This window comes from Bombus terrestris, chromosome 1 (assembly GCF_910591885.1).
Source record: "Bombus terrestris chromosome 1, iyBomTerr1.2, whole genome shotgun sequence".
In the NCBI taxonomy this organism is placed as follows: Eukaryota; Metazoa; Arthropoda; class Insecta; order Hymenoptera; family Apidae; genus Bombus; species Bombus terrestris.
In genome coordinates this window covers 13,633,765-13,654,483 of record NC_063269.1, presented here as the reverse complement: position 1 = coordinate 13,654,483, position 20,719 = coordinate 13,633,765, and the positions used below count along the sequence as shown (strand labels likewise).

Genomic DNA, 20,719 nt, shown 5'->3' with positions numbered 1-20,719 from the left:
ACGAGAATACCCTATGGATTTATTTATTATTTGTATGATACTGTGATAAAAATTGTCTAAGATATTCTAAATACTAAATTATATCAAGACACAAAAACGATTCTCTAATTTTTTTATGCGGATATAAATCTAGTTAGATGACAGAATTTTTTAAATATTGAAGATGGAAATAAATATATACATAAAATTCTTTCCATTGACCTAAAGTAAATATATGTATATATTTTTATAATATGTAATAACATATATAATATATATATATATTTATTTATTTATTTTAAATCTTTAAAAAGAGCTTTCTTACAATGACAAGTTCTTACAAAATTGCATATAATATATCGTGATATCTCAAGAATTCGGGACTATTAGTAAGAAATCAGTGGATTTGGAACGATTGTACCTTTTTTCAAATCAGTTTCATTTGTCTGAAAATTCACGCGAAATAGTCATGATATCGTCTAAATACTACACCTTACTCATCGCGTGCGTAAACATGGAAAGAATTACGTTTTATATCACTTAAGCTAATATATCACTAAAGCTAATATATTTCAACAGGGATTGCGTAACATTCGCTATTATTAACTAACTTCTAAACAACATATACATAATTCCTTTTAGTCACACATAAAAATACTAATCTTTTACGATAACCGAAAGAAAAAATTCACAAACGGGTAATAATTCCAGTGTAAAAACATCATGTTGCAATAGAATGCAATAATCCTGCAAAACATTGCGAAGATACAGATTACGACACAGTTCGACACCACGATTCCGTGAAATTCCTGAGCGTATAGATGAAACAGAAACAAGATAACAGGTCACACAGTGAAGCGACTGCCACTTCGGCAAATTTCAGACGTTGACAGAAAAATTTACTGGCAGATTCGTATGCAGAGCTCGTCTGACGGCCACGTAATCTTCCAGTTGGAGTTCTTTTGCGATTGCCTGTCACACGTTCGAACAATACGTAATACAGACTCACAGTTGGAAAAAGCGCGTGCCAGTCAATTTTCGGCACCGAAAGGATGGAACAATGGCCGCATTGTCGAGGCTAGCGGTTGAGTGTTTCGCGCACGAACGACATGGAACGCGGCCGAGAAGTTTTGAAACGCGTAAAAAATTCTTGTCACCGTCTGGGATGTACATGCAAGGTGTTTCGAGGATAACTGTGAAGGTTAACAATGGGTACAGACGTGTTGTGCAATGCAAAGCAGAAAAAGAGTTATTTGGTAGCATTCCTCTAAAATTTTGTTGGTAGAAGTTGATCAAAAAGGAAGAGAAATTTATTATTGATATCCGTATCATTTATTTTATACAAATAAGTTTATACAGATAGTTTGTACAACGGAAGTTCATACTCTTCCTACTGCCTAGTATTTTTCGTACGCATGACAATAATTTAGGAATTCATGTAGTCAGACACTAACCAAAATTAAATTAACAACACTTAAATAAATTCTACTGGAATTTTACTCCAATACCAAAATTGGCACACGATTTAATACACGTAATGTTGTGAAAGTCATCCCAAATTTGTGATCACAGTATACACCGCAGCACAATTGGAGGAGTCAGAGAGATCCGATATAAAGTAGGACTCGAGCAAATTTGAAAATTTATCAAATACGCACACAACAAGGTAATGTTTGACTTAATATGTTCAAACGTTATTTTCTTCAATACGAGGCCTTACACGAAAAATCTTTATTCCATGTTTCCTATTTATTCCTGCATATTATAAAGTGATATTCTATTGATTATTTACTCAACGCGGGTGAGGCATCCTGAAACACGTGAAAAATTCTTGTCATCATCTGGAATTTACATGCAAGGTGTTTTGAAAAGAAACTGAAGAAGTGAATAATACTAGTGTATTGCGCAACGCGAGACAGAAAACGGATTATTTCGTGGCATTCCTCGCGGTTTCGCGACAATAGCGCGTTACGTCGGCACCGGGTCACAGACGACGTCCTGTCTCATGAGCGTACAATGACGAACCAACGAAGAATTCCACGAAGAGCAAATAGGCTCCCTGGCGGATCTCCCACGAGAGAGGCTTTCGGTTAACGAGCGGCCCGCCCCGCTCGTCGAATATCGTTGCAACCAGATGACAAAAGCATCTGGAATCTCGGTTTCATAACGTTCCTTGAAACCCGTTCTTTACTACTGTCGTTTTATATTCTTGTCAACTGGAAATCGTAGTCAAGAATTTTCGTAATTGAATTTAGTAAGTGTTGGGTGATGGGGGGCGGGGGGGGGTGAAATATTTAGGGTGGAATGTGCGAGATGGAAGCAAAATGTGGTAGAATTCTGCAAAGTAACAGGACAGAGGATTAGTAGAAGTATTTTATTGGATTGATTGTAGCGATGAGTATTTTGTTAGATGAACAAATTTTTCCATCAGAGATAAGTAAAAAATTTTGTTGATATCTATATATGAGTATCTATAAAGCAAAAATACTAAAATACTCCAAACGGTGAATACAACTTAGTTTGTGAGTAGCATTCTCTTCGAAAACTTATTATCTCTCGTTTTACTGAAATTTCGTACGTATTCATTCTACTGTCAAAAAGAATTCTAAAGAACTTCCGACATACCAAACAAAAGAGCACGTTTCGGCATTCAATTTCGTGTAAAGTATACTGCAAGAAAACGAAATTCTTCTCGATATAACTTAAGAATAGGTAAAGAATTGAAATCGTTTAAATAGATATTTCATATGTTATAAGCCCTATCCAAGATATGACGAAGATATGATGTGTAATATCGCACGTATCATGATTGATATCGATCAATACCACTTCTTTATCTTCCTCAAAGTTTCACAAATCACGAAATTTCTGTTCGACTCATTTTGCGATTTTTCTATATCGCGCCCTGCTATATCTATCAGATCTATCAGAGTTAAAACAATCGACCATAAAGAAACTGTCATCCCACACGTAGCATACAAAACCACATAAATATAAGTAAACACGTGCATTGAAACATGATTCATATTCAGTCATCATACTCGTTGAAACCTATGAAACATGTAACGAAAATGGCTGCAGCCCTTGTAAAAAAACGACAATACGATCGCTACAAAAGTAAATTCTATCGCTTTGCTTAGAGTATATCCAAAGAAGTTAACAGTCGAAACGAGTCACTAAGTAATAGACAATCAGGCACCATCCATAGCTCGCTCCATTCACTGGTCGCAATTGCACAATTAACCTCTGCGTCCTACGCGTAGCTGGAAAAAAAGTCGTTTCCACGGAGAAAGGGGATTCAATCGGACTCTGAACCGTTGATCAGCCGTAATTGAGTAATCATCGTGACGCCGTGCGTCTCCTACACAGTACACGTCTCAACACCCACACTGTTGGGACGACAGGGGCAAAGGGAGTAGTTTCGAAAGCCTCGGGGACATAATTGCGAGCAGCGTGTTAATTGTACGCGAGGCCGTGATTGCACCTGGTCATTGGTGCGCTTTGTCGGCGCGACACGACCGTGTAATAATGTATCGTAATGCTTACAACTCGTGCAGATGTCAGATAGGGCTGTACAATCAAGGTTTTCGCTATTCTGTGCAAGCAGAGCGAAACAGAGCGTGGCCCGTCGAGATTTACTATACTGTGTGTGTACCTCATGTTTCTCTTCTGATTGTGAGATTATACGTTGGATGGTATGAGGAAAATTGTTAGTCTTCTAGGATTCTCGATCTAGTTTCCATGTAATGGAATTTGTTTCCTTTGTCGATGTGCTCTTTTTTTGAAGAAAAATACATACTATGGTGAATATAATTTTTCCGCTTCCGCCAAGAATGCTACTAATAAACAGGAATATAATAACTAGATTGTGAATTTTTATGCATGATAAATTTGAAGATACAAAACCAAGTTCATGTCTAGGTTCTATTTTGTAAGCTATATTCGCAAAAATGTGAATTTCGAGGAAGGGTCTGTTTACTAGGAAATCCTCAAGTATCTCTTTTCGCTGTAAACTGTAATTAAATAATCTTAGGAATGTTTATTTGATTAATCAATCCTGATTGGATTGAATAGCTTCAATCAAATGGAGCTATTTTTATAGAAAAATCTACTCTGCTTTGTAGTGATATCACGAGGATGATAGAGTTTGCAAATGTTTAGGCTAGAATATCGATTGCGATTGAAGAGCTGTTCTTAGAATACACGAAGGATGGTTGTTTGGAGCCTAATGGAAATTTGGCTGCACGTGGCAAGAATGTGTGTTGTGTGTGTGAAATCTATAAGAGCGCGATGTAATCGGGAGTTGAGACAGTCGTGGTAGATTGTTGTTCTTGATTGTTCTAACTACGAGATGTAAATCAAGCATAAGCTAAGAGTGACGAAACTTTTGGGAAAATCGAAATCATTTTAGGTATTATTTTATCATTAAATAATTATTGTACTCTCATCGTCTTATTATTATACGTAGATCTTATTATATTATTTTAATAAAATAATGGAGGATTTATTAGATGTAGGAAAGGACTATTCTTTTCTTTTCAAACATATCGTATCTTCGATTTTATTTATTATATTTCCAATTATTAGTCTTATCAGTGATTTAGTGACTTTCTTTCTATTTTCTGACTAAATAAAGTGGACTCTACATCTAAAAATACAAATTTTTATCTACATCTAATACACACATTCACTATATGATATGTACTCAAACTATCAAGTACCTATTTCATCTTGATACTATTTCTTCTATAAACCTCGAACAGTAAACTATATATCATAGGTACTCTTCTCTTTTCAATGAACATTCATTTCACTCGTAATACCAGTTAACATCATAATTGCGAATTTCCGTTACAGCAAAGAAATTAGAATCCAAGACGTAACGGGCAATGTATCGCGAGCTGGGGGACGTTAATTTCCCAAATATTTTGGCGTGTGTGCCAGGTGATAGAGCGTCGTTTCGTTGGAATTTCACGGGACTGCGACAATTTCCTGGTTCAAGTGCAACTGTCGAATACGCACGGCGAGCATTCCACGAGTCGCGACAAGAATTTAGACGACATGAAAACGAGCCGCACCGACGCATCGTAGCAGCGTATTTATGCTCAGGGCATTTATTACGACACGACGTTCTGCATCTAATAATCTCTGTTCCACGGCACAGAGTCGCGAACAGACCGCGATACTTGTTCCCGTCGCACGCCCATGGCCCGTTACTCTTCTTCCTTCTCGCTATATTTTCACGTTCATGTCCCCGTCACGTGTTTCTCATTTTCAATTGTGCTTTCCACCTCGTTCCACCCCGCACTACCCACGCACACGCCACACAGTTTCTTCCCTTTCGAACGTTCGAGGCATGCACGCTGTGTAATTAATGTCACGGATGACTGTCACGCGCGGGGAAATTAAACTTGCGAAAGATTGGCCGGCAGCGCTATCATTTGTCTGTTCCGCGGGTACCTCATGTAACTTGACTGAACACTGAGAGGGATATTAATGCGGTTCGTATTTTATTTGCATAATGCGACAATGTTGGTATTGTAGATTTTTGTTAACAATGAAAATCTCGAGAAGAATGAGTTAGAGAAGTACAATCTTCGGGAAGAACAGAAATCTTAAGTATCATCTCCATTGAAGCAACATCGAGTAACAACTTTTTGTTGCTGCTCCATGTTTATTAAAACATCGTCGTATGTTGCCTCGTTGTGAACAAAATATTTTTGTAAATTGCTGTTTATTGGATATGTTTCGAAACACGCAGCAATAAGCGGCGAGAAAATGTCGCTCGTTATTGATTCAGTGAAGACGAAAACTTAGAGCTACGGAGATCTTATCTCATCGAGTTTTTGAAGTAAGGATTTGAAGAGGCTTTGTATGTGGATTAATATTCTTTGAAGTGTAGCGAATCAAAGAAGGACAAATTCAATTTTGACAGATTAATTTATCATTGTACTTATTATTTATTAATTATTATTTATTATATCATATACGTATTAGTTTATGTACGAAGGACATGTAAATGGTCTGAAAGTCAGGAACATAGTAGTTGTAGATTAAGATACGATCTTTCATTTAAGATTCGAATTTATTTTGACAATTTATTAGAGGGAACCTAAAGAATCAAATATTTCACACATCGTAAACACTATCATCACTTGTTTCAACGAAGAACATGTTCAGAGCTGTTGACTTATTCACTGGTTATCACAAGCTTAACAAGTACGCGTAACTAATTTACCAGTCATAAATCATCGAGCATTACCGCGCGAAACCTTACACGTTTTACCGTCAAGACTAATCTACTTTATAGAAATCCATCTCCAAAATATCTATTCGTACAATCAATATTTATTAAACACTTTAGGATAAAAAAACGCACTAAAGGATTATATTAAAATCTAAAAGGTTTACCGCTCAGTCTCACGTAATTATTTATCCGACTGTAGAGTTCCATTTAACGTCATCAATTTACTTCGTGTTTATAACTCATATTATGAATAATTTCTTCCAGTGAAACTGGAAGATGCTTTAAATTGCTAAACGGAGTGGTTTAAAATCGAACGGTATTCTTGAAGCGTGAGTATTCATTAAGTGCACAATGGTCGTATAGAAGTGCACAATGATTTCACGTCAGGTAACGTTTTCACGTCATTTCTCTCGTTGCTCCTCTATTTTCCTCTCGTCTATCCGGTCCTGTTTCTCGCCCATGTAGCGCAACTTGTTTCTCGTCGTTAATTGTTGTCCGAACGTCGGGTTGAACACGAATTTCGCATAACGAGCGTCGCATGTTGCGAATGAATAACCACAACTACATACCGATCCACCACTGTCGATCATTATAACAATGAAAATACAATCAGTCGCAAAATTTTCCGCAAAAATAACAATTTCCATATCTTTCCTAATCTAACATTTTACGAAATGAATTTATCGCATAGTTAGCGTATTTTAGGGCTATTCCTATGAAAATACCTACTTTCAAAACAGTGCAAGATCTGCACAAAATATTAACATAATCCTATAGCTCGATAGAAAATAGATTTTTTAAAATTATATTTCCACAATTCTATGACACATAAACTCATGGTATTTTTTAATATTAAGATAACTTCATAGTTTATCATTGGACTGCCAATTCTAATGCATTTGTGGGAAACTTGAAAATACAAAAATATATAAAATATTCAGAGTATGGTGGTACTTGTAATAACATTTAAATGATAAAGTATATTTCTACTCAGGTTTTATTTTCTCATTTATATCGGAAAAAATATAAATTTGCATAAATATATTCAGTTTTAAAAATTGCCTTTCTCTAAGTTAGTAAAATATACAATATACTTGATTGTAGCTCGTAAACCAAACTTCGAAACAATGTTTGTGAGACATTACACCAATGTTCATTGGAACTAATTATTATCAGAATTTAATATTGGGATTATTAAATCAGGCTAATGTATAATCAGACGGAACGTGAAACCGTTTTTGACACCAACACGACTAACGGCACTTGTTTCACTACATATTGTACGCAATTTCTCTTCTACGCCGTCTCTTTTCCGTTCGCGTCATGTCATGCGTTTCTCACTCTCGATCATGGTCGCAAGAGGAACGCATCTTTCGCTTCCTCCGAAGCTTGTCGTGTCTAATTATTACAAAGGAAATATTGTTCTATGCTCGCCATTCTGCCGCGGAATTTGCTGTTCCACGAATTCGCGCGTACATGAAGCTTTGTCTACCGTGGGTCACGCGTGAACTTTTAATTAAAGCAGGAAGCGCTTTTAGTTAGGCTAACTATTTCTTCTTTCTCGATTTATGTCTACATTTTATTATTTGAATAGGATTATTGATATCTGTGATTCATTAATTTCATTTTGTTTAAATTAATCGACTTTATGTTCAATAATTCGAAATGAAAATGTTGTATCTTTTTTACACAGCAATGAAATTAAAGACAGAACTGAACTATCATAATCAATTACGATATCTTGTAAGATTATCACTAACAAATAACAATATCTTTAAAGAACAATCCATTTTCATATATCTCGTTTTTTTTTTTTTGCAACACAAAGGAATTAAGTCTTACGAATTATAATACCAAGAAACTCTTCTTTTAAGTTTTCTTAACATCGTATGAAATATTTAATATCTCGAAGAATACAATATACGATGCAGCTAGGAAACGTTCCGGATGATACAGGTTTAATTTCGCAATGAGATAGCGGTCAATTTTCAACTAATTTAATATTCCAGTATCGTTCGGTCGTTTTGGTTTCCGGTCCCACTGACTTAAAAGTAAAGTCGACAATACACTTCATGCATAATTGCGTTTATATGCGTGCACGTGGCAGATCATAGCGCGTGTATGCACGTTTATCCATAAAAAGAATTTCGATGACCCAGATTTACTGTTAAATAGCTCGTATCACAGCCTCCATCCCATAATTAACTCACGATCTTTAATTGTGATTTATCAGAATTTACAAAATTCCCGTTCTACTTGATCGATCGTGTATGAGATTTGATTGGTTTCAGCGATTACGATTAACCATATTAACTCTCAGAATTTCCTGCTGTCGAAACTGAACGTTGAAACGCTTCGGTTACGCTAGTTTGCCCGCCGGTTTCGTGCATAATAATGAAGCTACAAGTATTAGGTAACGGTGTAATCCAAAGAAAATTGTACGAGAACTGGCCTGAAGTTGCAATCTGTTAAATAAGGTTTCATGCGGATGTACAGGGTTATTTCGCAAACTGTTGATAATATAGAATGTTGTTTAAGTAAAAGTTGTCTGGTTAGCAAGAGAAATGTGATGTTGGAGAAATCTAATCATCAGGTTCCAATTTTTTGATAGTTGCATGTATACGTAATTACCATAGTACAAATTCTGACATGCGTTTAGTAACCTGAATAAAGTCATGCATCTTTTTTCAGGCCAAGTAATCGTTTCTGTATGTGAAATAATTTAGAATGTCTTGTTTTATTTCTAAATTAATTTCTTTTAGGCAATAGGCAAGTAGCTTATGAAGTTTATTACATTGCTTTTCATATAAATACTTCTACAGAAACAATTTATTATTCCAATCAAAACTGCGATTACATATTCTTACATTTAAATTGGTGACTTTATATATCGTATATTTTTTCCCACATTCATTACTTTTAGAAGTATCTATATCACTGGTCAAATTATTCTGAATTATACCTTTTACATCATTTGAAACATATAATTTCTTAAATTCCAGAAAGAGCACGAAAAAATCGTTGATTTTCTTGGTAATTTTTCCTTCTAACGTTATACCAAAGTATTTTTTAAACATAAAGTATCTTTTCGTTCGTTGAAATGAGATCGAGGTTATAGCGTAAAAAATAAAAAACCATAACAGGATTAAATAAAGCAGCAAACTTAATACTTTCAACTGTGAAACTACCAACCAAACCGACAGCAGATCGATAAATTAAACCGGTGAACCCGATTCCTTTTACTTTTACGACAAAATCGGCGCGGCGCAGTTACATAAACGCCAACTCGCAATTTACTCGTAATTAATTCATTCCACGGAGGCCACGGATCGATCTGCAAACTTTAATTACGAGTTATCTGGTTTATCGTCTCGATTACATTGTCCCGTGGCCGATCATGCGGCCACGATCTTGCTCGCACGCTCTATCGCCGCCTGGTCGTTTGCACGATCTTTCCTAACCACTGTCTCTCTTTCTCACCGTGTCTGGTTACTGTAATATGTGCATCGCGTTGGAGGCGCATGCACGAAACACACGCCAAACTTTTCATCCGCGCCTCGAACGTCGCGTCGTGTGCACTGTTTGTTTTACCACGAACGCGCCAAAACGACGCCTTCGCCGTTTATTCTCTCCGCTCTTGCTTCCGGTTCTTTCCAACTATACCAATTTGTTCGCACGTTATATCTATTGCCAGCACGATTCACGATTTACAAGAGATTTATTGGGTGTTGTGTCTACGGTTGGATTGTCCGAAGTTTAATTTTGAGATAGTTTCGGTGAAAGTATTGCATATTGTACTATTCGTTGAGTGGAAAATTGATTAGCGAAATGTAACACGTGCCACACAATGTTTAATTTTTCTGAGATTCGTAGACGCGGGTCACTGATCTTTAAACATAATCATCTTAGCGACGAAATGAAAATACGTGTGCTCTATGTTTAAGCTTATGTCATGAAAAGTGACCTAATTACGCTATTAAGGAACGAGAATTGAAATACTTTCGCTATCAAACTTTTCAGAATTGGAGCTTTAAAATCTTGGAAACCAAAACTTAGAGTGTTAGAATTGGAACCTTAAATTCTTTTCACTAATTTCATTCGATTATTTATTTCCTTTGTAATTTCCATCAATTATCATGATATATACGAGACTAGCACGTGTCCCAATAAATATGAACGGAATTTTATGGTCTCCGAGATTTACATTACATTGACTGGAGGAAGCACACAGCTACTACATGCGTATTTATCTCGAAGGTGGTATGGTTGATTTCATTAAATTCTAAGGTTTTTGATGTTTTGATATTGGTTTCGTGGGCGGTAGAATTTTTATGTTAATAACTTTTGTATGTTTAAGCGATATGGCCGAAGGCGACATGTTACATAAGGTTGTTTCATTGAATTTCTAAATGCAAACTATATTATTAACTAATTTGTTCTTCCTTTAAATAAGCATGTGAAGTTTTTAACAAAAAGTTGTTGTATCTCAAGATTTTTTGAAAATTTGAAATCAAATCGCGCGCTGTAAGTTACAAAATTTATGTTGCAGGTAACAATTGCGTAGTAGATCTAATAGCAGAAGCAGATATACTATATTCCTATCAAACTAAAGGTAGCAAAGTGGCTAACGTAAAAACGTACAAGTTACAATTCTAAGAGAATTCATGATGCGAATTACAGAATATCTAGTTTCTCATAAAATTACATTAAAAAAGATGCACAGGATTTCAAATAATCTTTTTTTAAAAGTAGCTTCGGATACCTCGAATTATACATTTTTTACAGATCAGGTGGTCAAATATTGAAAAATCGGCATAAATAAAATTATCAGATACAGATATTGATCAATATGAAGGATCACCGCGTGGTAGTAACACGTTGCGCAGAGCCGAAGAAATTGTTAAGTGAATGCACGCAGCTCGTAGTCACCACGAGAATCGCCACTGCGCAGCCGTGAGCATAGAAGTGGGAGATACCTGAAATATGAAATAATTAAATCCTCCTCAGTCATCTTCCGTCCTTTGTCGGTGATGTAGTATTGTGGCGTTCGTCCTCTGTTCAGTTACCTTCGCGTGACATTGACGATTGCATCATATGATCGAAGAAGTATCTATCAGTGTTGTCTTATCGTTGACTCGATTTCGTATCAGAAGTTTTCGTTTGACGAGTTTGATAAGTCTTTCATAAAAACAGAAACGCGTATAAATTTTTAATTCGTTTTTGACGAGAACGCAATAAAAAATTTTGGGAACTTTTGTTTTGGTGGAAGTGTGGTTTATTTTGAAGTGCATTATGACGACGTGTTCCATTGAATTTGGCTGTCTTTAAAAACGTGAGTACTTCATTATGATTATTTGGTTTATGATTTATGATCATTTTAATTTCAATGTATATGTGTTTTGATATCTCAATTATTTTGAAATCTATGGAACAAAGAAATATAAATGAAGAAACAGTAAGCAAGTACGTTGTATTGCTTATCTCTGGGGTACGATATGGAGTTAATATAATTAAGACTACCATTGCCTGGCATGTTTTTAAAAACAAATGAAGCATAATTGCGTACAAAGTACAAAATAACAGTATTGCTCGATTTACCTTCGTTTCTAAAGATGTCAACACACTATTTTTAGTTTCGTAACGAGAACTTCCGTACAATAAAATATACATTGCTACTTTGTTTTGATTGGGGCACAACTCGATAAATTTCAAACTTACTTTTATTGCATACAAAGTTTACATTACGTTTCTACTTTTATCGTGCAAAACATATTTATAATTCCATCAGCTTTGCGCCAGAGAGAACGATTATTACTTATGCTGCTATAAATCTGGTCTTAATATTGCAATAACATTAGCTCATCTTCGTAAATTTTAAAACACCTTTCCTCTTACATTTCTTGAATCGTGTCACTATCAAAGCAAAGCAGCGGTACGTTCTCAAATTTAGCTTACCATTAGCGAAATCAACATTGTCATTTGAACATCTTCAGTAATTTCTCATTAGCACAGAATTTCTTGTAATTGTTTTATAAATTTTTTTACTATTATATATGAACTCAACTTCACCGAAATTACTTTAATTCAAATTTCTTCTCTGTCATATATCATTACACCACTGCTTATCTAATCTTTCCTCTTGCACAAATATATACTCGCAGATAAATGAATCGAAAGGTGAGATTACCGTGTGGGGTAACCAGCCGGGGAATTTGAAATCGGTTCGATTTAGTCTCTCCAATCGCCATTAATCGTTCTCAAGCAAGTATTCGCATAAAATTAACGCCTGTTACCCGAGTAACGTTCTCGCGGGGCGAAAATCGTGGTCGAGCGTTTGCCTCTTTTTCTTTTTCTTCTGTTCGACTGGAAAGGAGCTACGAATGCCACGATTCGACGTTTATTTGCACGCAACGCGAGATACTGGATGATTTAACCGGCGGCTCTTGCAACTTTGTCAGGCCTTCTCTCCTCTTTTCAGCGCATTATGTTAGAATCGAACTTCCAAGAGGCCGCGAATCACTGGGCGGTCTTTCCACCCACGATTAACCGCGATCCACACTCCTTTTCGTCGCACGCGCCGCGTGTGGTACGCTCGTGACCGGCTATTTCGTAAATTGGATTAACGGTCGTGCAGGCCGGATAATTGACCCGGCACGTAATTCGTACGTTCGTTCCTCTTGGCCCTTTGTTGCGCGTACCCTCCATTATTTTCCGTCTCAGATGCTTGGATATACAATGTATTCGCTCGTTTCTCGTTTACATTTTTACATTTTGTTACTTACCTTCCTTTCCTTTCGGGGGCAAAACTTCGAATTAATACAATAACGAACACAATTTTTATAATGCAATTTTATTATTACAATTTCATAGTAGATCTAGAGAATCGTGATACATCCATATGTGTATTTTAGTTTCAAGTTGCACCTTAGTTATTCCAATAAAGATCCGAAATGGTTTTGAAAGTGTAATACTACTTTCCAACAAATTGTTTCTCACATAAGAAAACATTGAATCCTAATTATTGCCACGAAAAGGTATAATGAAACTTGGAATGCAATAAAGTTTGAGAAGATTGCTTGCGAGAGTAAAGTGTTTTAGAGTACTCGGACTCGATAAAACACAAAGTCAATTAAAAGCAGAAAATCTGAAATTCCCCTTCAATTTCATCGGGGATAATGCGCGACCTAGAAACACTTGGATAAATGAGCAAAACGAGCAAAATCAAATTACGTGCTCGCGAAATCTCGATTTCCTCTTCTTCCTTACGATTCGCTAGTAGTCGTGATTCCTCGCAGCTGTTATCCTTGACGAGTTTCTTGTACACGTGCGCGGAAACGTGCCGTAGTCGCGATTTCAGCGTAACAAAAGGAGAACGAAAGTTGCACGCGAAAAGCTTCATAGAAATCTTCGGCGTGTGATTGATATGCGATTGTTTAAAATTCGCCTGGTCAGCACGTTTTGCCTTTCAAATCTTATTTGGCCTGCGAACCATGGCGTTAGTCGCCTCGGTGACGCAGCTGAACCGTACAATTTCGAAAGATCGATCTGAGATTTAGCGTGTTCTCGCCGATTGCTTGAAACGAGATCTGACTTTTTCGTTGAAACCCATAGTTTACACGGTTCACGTGATTTTGTAATTTGCTTGAAAATTGGCTCTAATTCAGTAATCTTCGATTCATAAACGAAATTTCAACATAGTAGAGTTTTCACAGATAGCTAATTTTTGTTATAGAGCATCCCACTATATCTATATTAGTCAATATTGCTATAATTATTAAAGCAACTACTGATTACTAAAGTGTAATACTTGTACTCTCTAAGGAAATCAAAATGAGAAACATATGAAAATATATGTAACATCTTACACAAAATCAGACAAATCCTCAAAATTTCTTGTGTATAAAATTTCTATGAAAAATTAAGTAGTCATTTTTATCTTTCTAATAATTTTGGTGCTAATTTTTGCTATGAGATTGTTTCGTCTTCGTCATAATCCTATTAAAAAACTTCTTAATGCTGTGCTCTAATAAAGCTGCTCCCATGACAACTTTAAAGTTTCTCAAATAGTTGTAACATCAACACGTTGATACTTTGAATGAGATGTCAATGTGTAAATTTTCTCATTAATAAATTAACTAAGTAAAACTTAAAGTTGCTAGAAGAAGAAGAAAAGCAAAGAGCTAATCGCCTTTGTCTACTTGAAATTCCGCCAATAAGGTAGGAAACATAATTTTTCCGCGTGGCACCTGTACAAACTGCGAGCGCGCAATATATCAAAGTCGTTAGAAATTTTCGATGCGAGTTACGAGAGGCGGTCGCTGTCCACGCGGGTCATTAATCGGGACTCCGCGAAGTAATTAAAGTCGCCGTCACTCGTCCGTGCGGTATATTTAATCGCGGAACGCGCGTTCGTGTCGAGTTGTACGGTCGCGGGGCTCCGTGTGTCGAAATGCATCGCGCGAACACGAATGAAAAATCTTTGCCCTGGCCGCTCACCGCCACCTGTGCTTGGATATCATACTTATGCTACTGTTTATCAGAATCCAAAGCCTTAGTCAATATGTAGTAACTGTATGTGAATGTTACCAAAATGTAAAAATTAATAATGAATTAGTAATCAAAAATAATAACTACTATACTTTCATAGAATCGTCAGGCTATAAATCTAAACTATCTACTAAACAGCTGACAATAATCTATATTTTACTATTGATTATACAACGATATATACAAAAATAGAGTCCTCGCAATTTTTTAGACACTTCCGGTAGTCTCACAAAAAAATGTTCCGAAGAAAATTTAATCAATTAATCAGATTTCAATCGACTACAAATTGCAATATTAAGGTTTTCAAGAAAAGTTTTACTTAGATGAAAAAGTCAAGATGATCGCTATATTTCTAAATGGAACAATACATTTTTGTATACATCATTCGATACGTATTTTAATTACTTACAAAAAAGTATTAAGGTACTTGGTCGAGAAATGATTAGTTTAGAATATATTTTAACTTTAGTATTGTAAAATTTATTGTGTGAAAGATAAGAAAAGATAGCAAGCATATCTTAATTTTTATTTTCGTTGTTTTTCGTAGGATAAGTTCTACGACATTGAAGTTAAAATATCATTTAAACTTTAAATAAAATTTAATCATTTTTCGGAACAAGTACTTTAATACTTTTTTGTGGAGGATTAAAAAATCCTTTGAATGGTGTATGTAAAAATTATTGTCTCATTTCTAAAAAATAGAGGCAACCTTAATTTTTCATAGAAGTAAAACTTTCTTTGAAGTTTATAATATTACGATTTAAACCACCTTATATATATATATATACTACCAGTGGCTACAGAGAAAAATGACAAAATAAATATTATTTTACAAAATTTATTTTAAAATTCGCAATCGTTTATATACTATCTATCTATAACAAATATTTATACTTAAGAAAATAAGATCTCTTTTTTCAGATAATAAAAACTCTGTGCCTGACTAATGAAATTGAGAATTTTGTACAAAATGGTAATGATAATTGGTCAATTTGACTGATCAGAAAGAAGAAAATAAATGCAGTTTGATTTATCCGTAATTGTATAATTGAAATACATCTCATCAAAGGATAAGCAAGTATCCAAATATCTTTGAGCGGTAGTACATGTTAAACATACGTATACACGAAATCCAGCTACCGGTCGCGCAGAGCTTTCGTTTCTAGCCGCGCTGGTTTTCGTTGCGAATTGCGCAAGCGATATTTTCCTTTCCTGGTGTATTGCCAGAATAAAAATTCCCTCGTTTCGAGTTACAACACGTCGAATGGGAAAACAGTGTTAATATTGACAGCGAGTTTCGCACGAGATACGAGTTCAACGTCGCATTGCGACGTTACGTGACTCTAATAAAGGGATTCTATCACGTATCCATCCTCGTTTCACTTCCGCTTCGACACGTCGCAAGGATTAGACGTCAGTGAATTCTTTCACTTTGAACGAACTGTAATTTCTCTCTGTTAATTTTTTATCCGGCTTCTGTGTTATTAAAAACATGAAACAAGGTGGCAATAATAACATAGATTATGTAGAATTATTATGATTTACTTTAACCTTTTCATAATGCAACACGAGAGAGGTTCGGGAAAGCCATAGCGTATAGTATTATAAATTTCACTCCTTAAGTTCCATCTTTATTTTTAATGCCTCGTGTATTTTTTACAAAAGCTTTGGAATATCTATTTTTTACATCTGACATCAGAAATATTAGAAATCTTGACAAAGAAAAAATTATTCTGAAAATCTTCGTTATTTTATTATATTTTCAGAGGATTAATGCACGTGTATTCACATCAGTGGTGTTGCATAGATAAAGTGAATGTCTTTCTGAAACCAGTTTAGGAGGAAGCGGTTCGGGGAAGAGTAGAAAGCTCATAACTGGATTTTAAAATTGTAGCATGTAGACAGTAAAATTAGGGAATAGTTACTATTGTAGATAAAATACGCGAACATTCTACCAGTTCTATGGTAACGTGTCTTTTCGTCTAGTCAATCGTGCAGTTTACGTAACAACCGGTTACGATTTCTTTTCCGGGTAGCCAGCTGACCGAATCGTAGACGTCACTAATCCCAGGGAAATGTTGTAACGGTAGCTTTGTCAGCGTTCTAATATTATAATTCGAAGGAATAAACGTAGAAACATTGGAAAAAAACGAATACTGTTAATGTAGCTTTGAGCAGCTTAACGCTTTCACTGGTATCAGGACGTAACTAGCCCATCTTTAAAATTATATATCTTGTTAGATGCCAGATCAAACTATAAAATACCAGAACATAAAGTATTTCAAAAGTGTCTTTATTTTAAATAATAACGATTTTGACATACTGTTCACTAGATACTCTTTTCACTTTCCAATCATTTTAATGAATCACGTGAAAGACAAAGATACAGCAGTTATGTCAGTAGTATTTAACTGATTAATGCATTAACGAAGTATATGTGTCAATATTAATGAATGTGTTCAAATATAAAAGAACACCAAATATATAATATAAAATTATAAAATATTATATATAAAATATTACATTATTAAATATTAAATTTCTCTGTTACGTCTGTCTACTGTATCTTTGTATAAACGTGAAATGCTGGAAATGCTCGTATTTATAAAAGTATGAGATTTCATCTTTAAAAATACCAGTCGACGTTCCTCCTTTTTATATGTAGATATAAATTAAGAAGCCTATTGCATCATGTCTTTTCGACACTGCAGTGATGCAAATTTTTCAGGAAATACAGTAAATCAGTATCACGATTTACATGTCGCTAGCCAGTAATGTGAGACCATCAAGTTAGATGACTCACTCGGTATTCTCGTATAATGTAAGAAACGATAGCGGAATGAAAGCTTTTTATTTGAAACACGATTCTAAGCCATATTGTTGCATAATCTTGTTTGTTGTTTTTAGCCTGTACAAATTAAATAACAGTATAGTTGCACACATAACTATACGAAACTACGGATTATTGGTTATGTAAATCCGTGGCATTGGCTTTCACAACTTGTCTTTGTTTTTTTCTTCCACCAAAAAAGACCGGAACAGTAAAAAAATTACAATTTTGACATTGTCTTCCAACTTGCCATTTTTTTCCTCTTTATAAAAGCATATGCGGGCAACAAAAACAAAATTATAATTTTGAGATTGCCCATCGAACTTGAAATTATTTATTCAGTTTCTTTTGATGTTGAATCAATAAATCATGATTAACGTCCATTTAATCCGCGACAAGTTGAAACTTCGAAGAAAAGAATCGGAGGTTAAGATCGGCATAGCAGAATCTCGAGTCGGTTCTTCGTAGCCGGTCGTCCTTGCATCGTAATGAAAGATGCAAGAGCTCCACCTACATCTGTTTTGTTGCCTCTGAAATGTCACGGAGAAAGGCCGCATTACTCGCCAAGAACGTGCTGAATATGTCGACCCGCACCTGTGCGATGCAACGTGTTCTTCCTCTCCTTCGTGTCGTCTTCTCGCCTTTAAACGCTCCTACCATGTTCGAACCTTTGCAATTAACTCGGACGAAGGGCAATTTGCTAATGGGCCTGCGAAGCTGCTACACGTAAATTGTACGGGGGCACTGATTATAATAAATTGTATCGTTATTATGTTACACGAGTATCACGAGCATCGGAAGGTTTACGATATGTAAATGAAAAACGAGCAGCATATTTCTGTAATGGTGCGAGTAAGAGGATAATTTTAGAAAGAGAATTTTATTATTTGGAAAATATATTATGGATATCAGAATTTTATGTAAAGAATTTAATACCGGAATCTTATTATAAAATAAATTATATAAAACTATAAAATATTATATAAAACTTTATTATATAGAGAATTTACCATAGTTTTACCAAAATATTACTGAAAATTCTGCGATAAATAAAAATTGCATTTCTTAGATAGAAATTGCAGAAATATTATAATTAATTCGTACACGTCGCAAATTAATTACTAACGTGTTTGCAGTACAATAAGGGTTGAAATGTTCTCATTACCATATAGCATTATACGAAGCTGATCTCTGAACCGATTGAAAATTTACGTTTCTCGAGCGACTTCTATTTATTCTCGCTGTCAAAGTGGATCGGTACGTCTCGATCTTTCCTTTCATGTAGCATTCCCCACCATGTGTTACCTTCGAATACCTGCCACACGTGGTGAATGCGAAATTATCCACACTCCTATGATGGCAGACGTTCGAATATCCTTTCGAATCTCGCCAATATAGCTGTCAATGTCGCGTTTATGTTTCAGACGTAATGACCTCATACGTTTCTTTTGCTGCTGACTTTTTGTTCGGATGATATCAGCCATCGTACGATCTTGCGTATAACTTTTATTTTTCAACCTTTTGACTCTGAATAATATAAAATTTGAATTTTAAGGAATAAGTAACTCTGATAGTTTGACATTACTTGAACTCGCGACACGTTTTATTCGAATAATAGAATTTTTCGAATAATCAAATAATTTTGTTCTTCTATAAAACAAGATTATTTCTAGACTGTGGATATTTAATCGAATTCATATTTTTGTAAATGCAGTTAAATACGTTTTTGTATCTTCAACTTTTTTATATCTGCATCGTTGACAGTTTAATAATTTTATTTTTTTTTATATTTTTACATTCACTTCATAAATGGAAAAAAAATTTTCGAATAAAATATAACAATTCATCTTTAAACTTTACATTATTCGATCATTTCATAAATCAGTTATGGCACTATTTGACAAATTTTATGTTGTGCGAAAGAAAGATTATATTAATTATTCGATTATATGGCTAATAAAGCAATCGAACGTAATTATGACAGGGTAGGAGGATCATTTCTGATTAGGGGAGCTTTATAACTGGTCGGTTTATTTTTATCTTTACCAACGGCAGCAACAGGAATATGAATGAAAGGAAGCGATAGGCAAATTGCCAAAGTGCTGGCTAATTATAGTTTTCGGGGGCGGAGAAGCTGGAAGGGTTCGATCGTGGAACGTTGCCGTCCAGGAACGTCGTTCCACCGTTCCACTCGATTAATCGAAATTTATCACAAACGTCTTAATTTGCCTCATATTTTCGTGTAATTATCGGTCACGTGTGAAGCGTGCAACATTTTCGTCGCTCAAATATAAATTTTGCAAACTGTCAGCCTTAAATCTCACAGAGATGCTGCGACGGGATTGGATTTCGGAAAGCACTGACATTTAATATACCGTATAACAGGCTATATATTTGTTTTAATTGAGAGTTAATAAGGAAATATTCCATTGCTCCCTTTCTAATGGCCTTTTTAATCAAAAGTGTGATGAAGCTTTAGATGTACCTATTGTGATACATACTTCGAAATCTCCATTTCATTTACGTGTATGTTATAATCAGAATAATTGTAGGATTCTTTAAACCATTCCATTAATTCATAAAATATACATTATTTTAATAGATTTTTAATATTCTCCTTTAATTACTTGCAACATTATATTCATAATATATATCAATTATTAAATTGACTTCTTCAAGTTATCTGTTACGTTCCGTAACCTTGCAATATACCAAAATCCATTCCTCGATCAAGACGACCACCAGTTGTACAAATACAATTAGTCGGACCGAAATATACCTAAGGAACTGTCATAAAATTAAGCATTTTTACTTTACCGTCAAGTCCCTTAATTAGTACAAAACATCTTTCAATTCGAAGAAGTTCTTTAAGATTATTGTTCAATCCGGTAAAAAACGGGAAGAGTAAGTTTTTCCCATGTTCAACTGTCGTTTCCACTCGCGAGCGTCCATTGGTGGGGCGACCAGCACCCATCACTAGTTTCGTATAAATATCGCCGTCACAAAACATAACTTATTTGCTATCACCTCTTTGAACAGAATACATCTCAACTTATTAGTCACTTTTCACCTTATATACTTCGAGGAAAAGTTGTTGGAATAAAGAGTATATTTAA

At 35.1% G+C, this 20,719-nt stretch overlaps 1 protein-coding gene across 5 annotated transcripts in view; it reads left to right on the top strand.

Moving 5' to 3' along the window:
- LOC100644874 (uncharacterized protein CG43427) overlaps window positions 1–20,719 on the top strand; it is a 156,761-nt gene that overhangs the window by 71,229 nt on the left and 64,813 nt on the right. For 2 of the 5 annotated variants that reach the window (XM_012312628.3, XM_048408707.1), the window contains exon 1: window positions 11,237–11,558. The exons of the other annotated variants lie outside the window; for them this stretch is intronic. The gene's annotated coding sequence lies outside the window, so the exon portion shown is untranslated. Of the gene's footprint in view, window positions 1–11,236; window positions 11,559–20,719 lie in introns of those variants that run through there. 5 annotated transcript variants of the gene reach the window in all.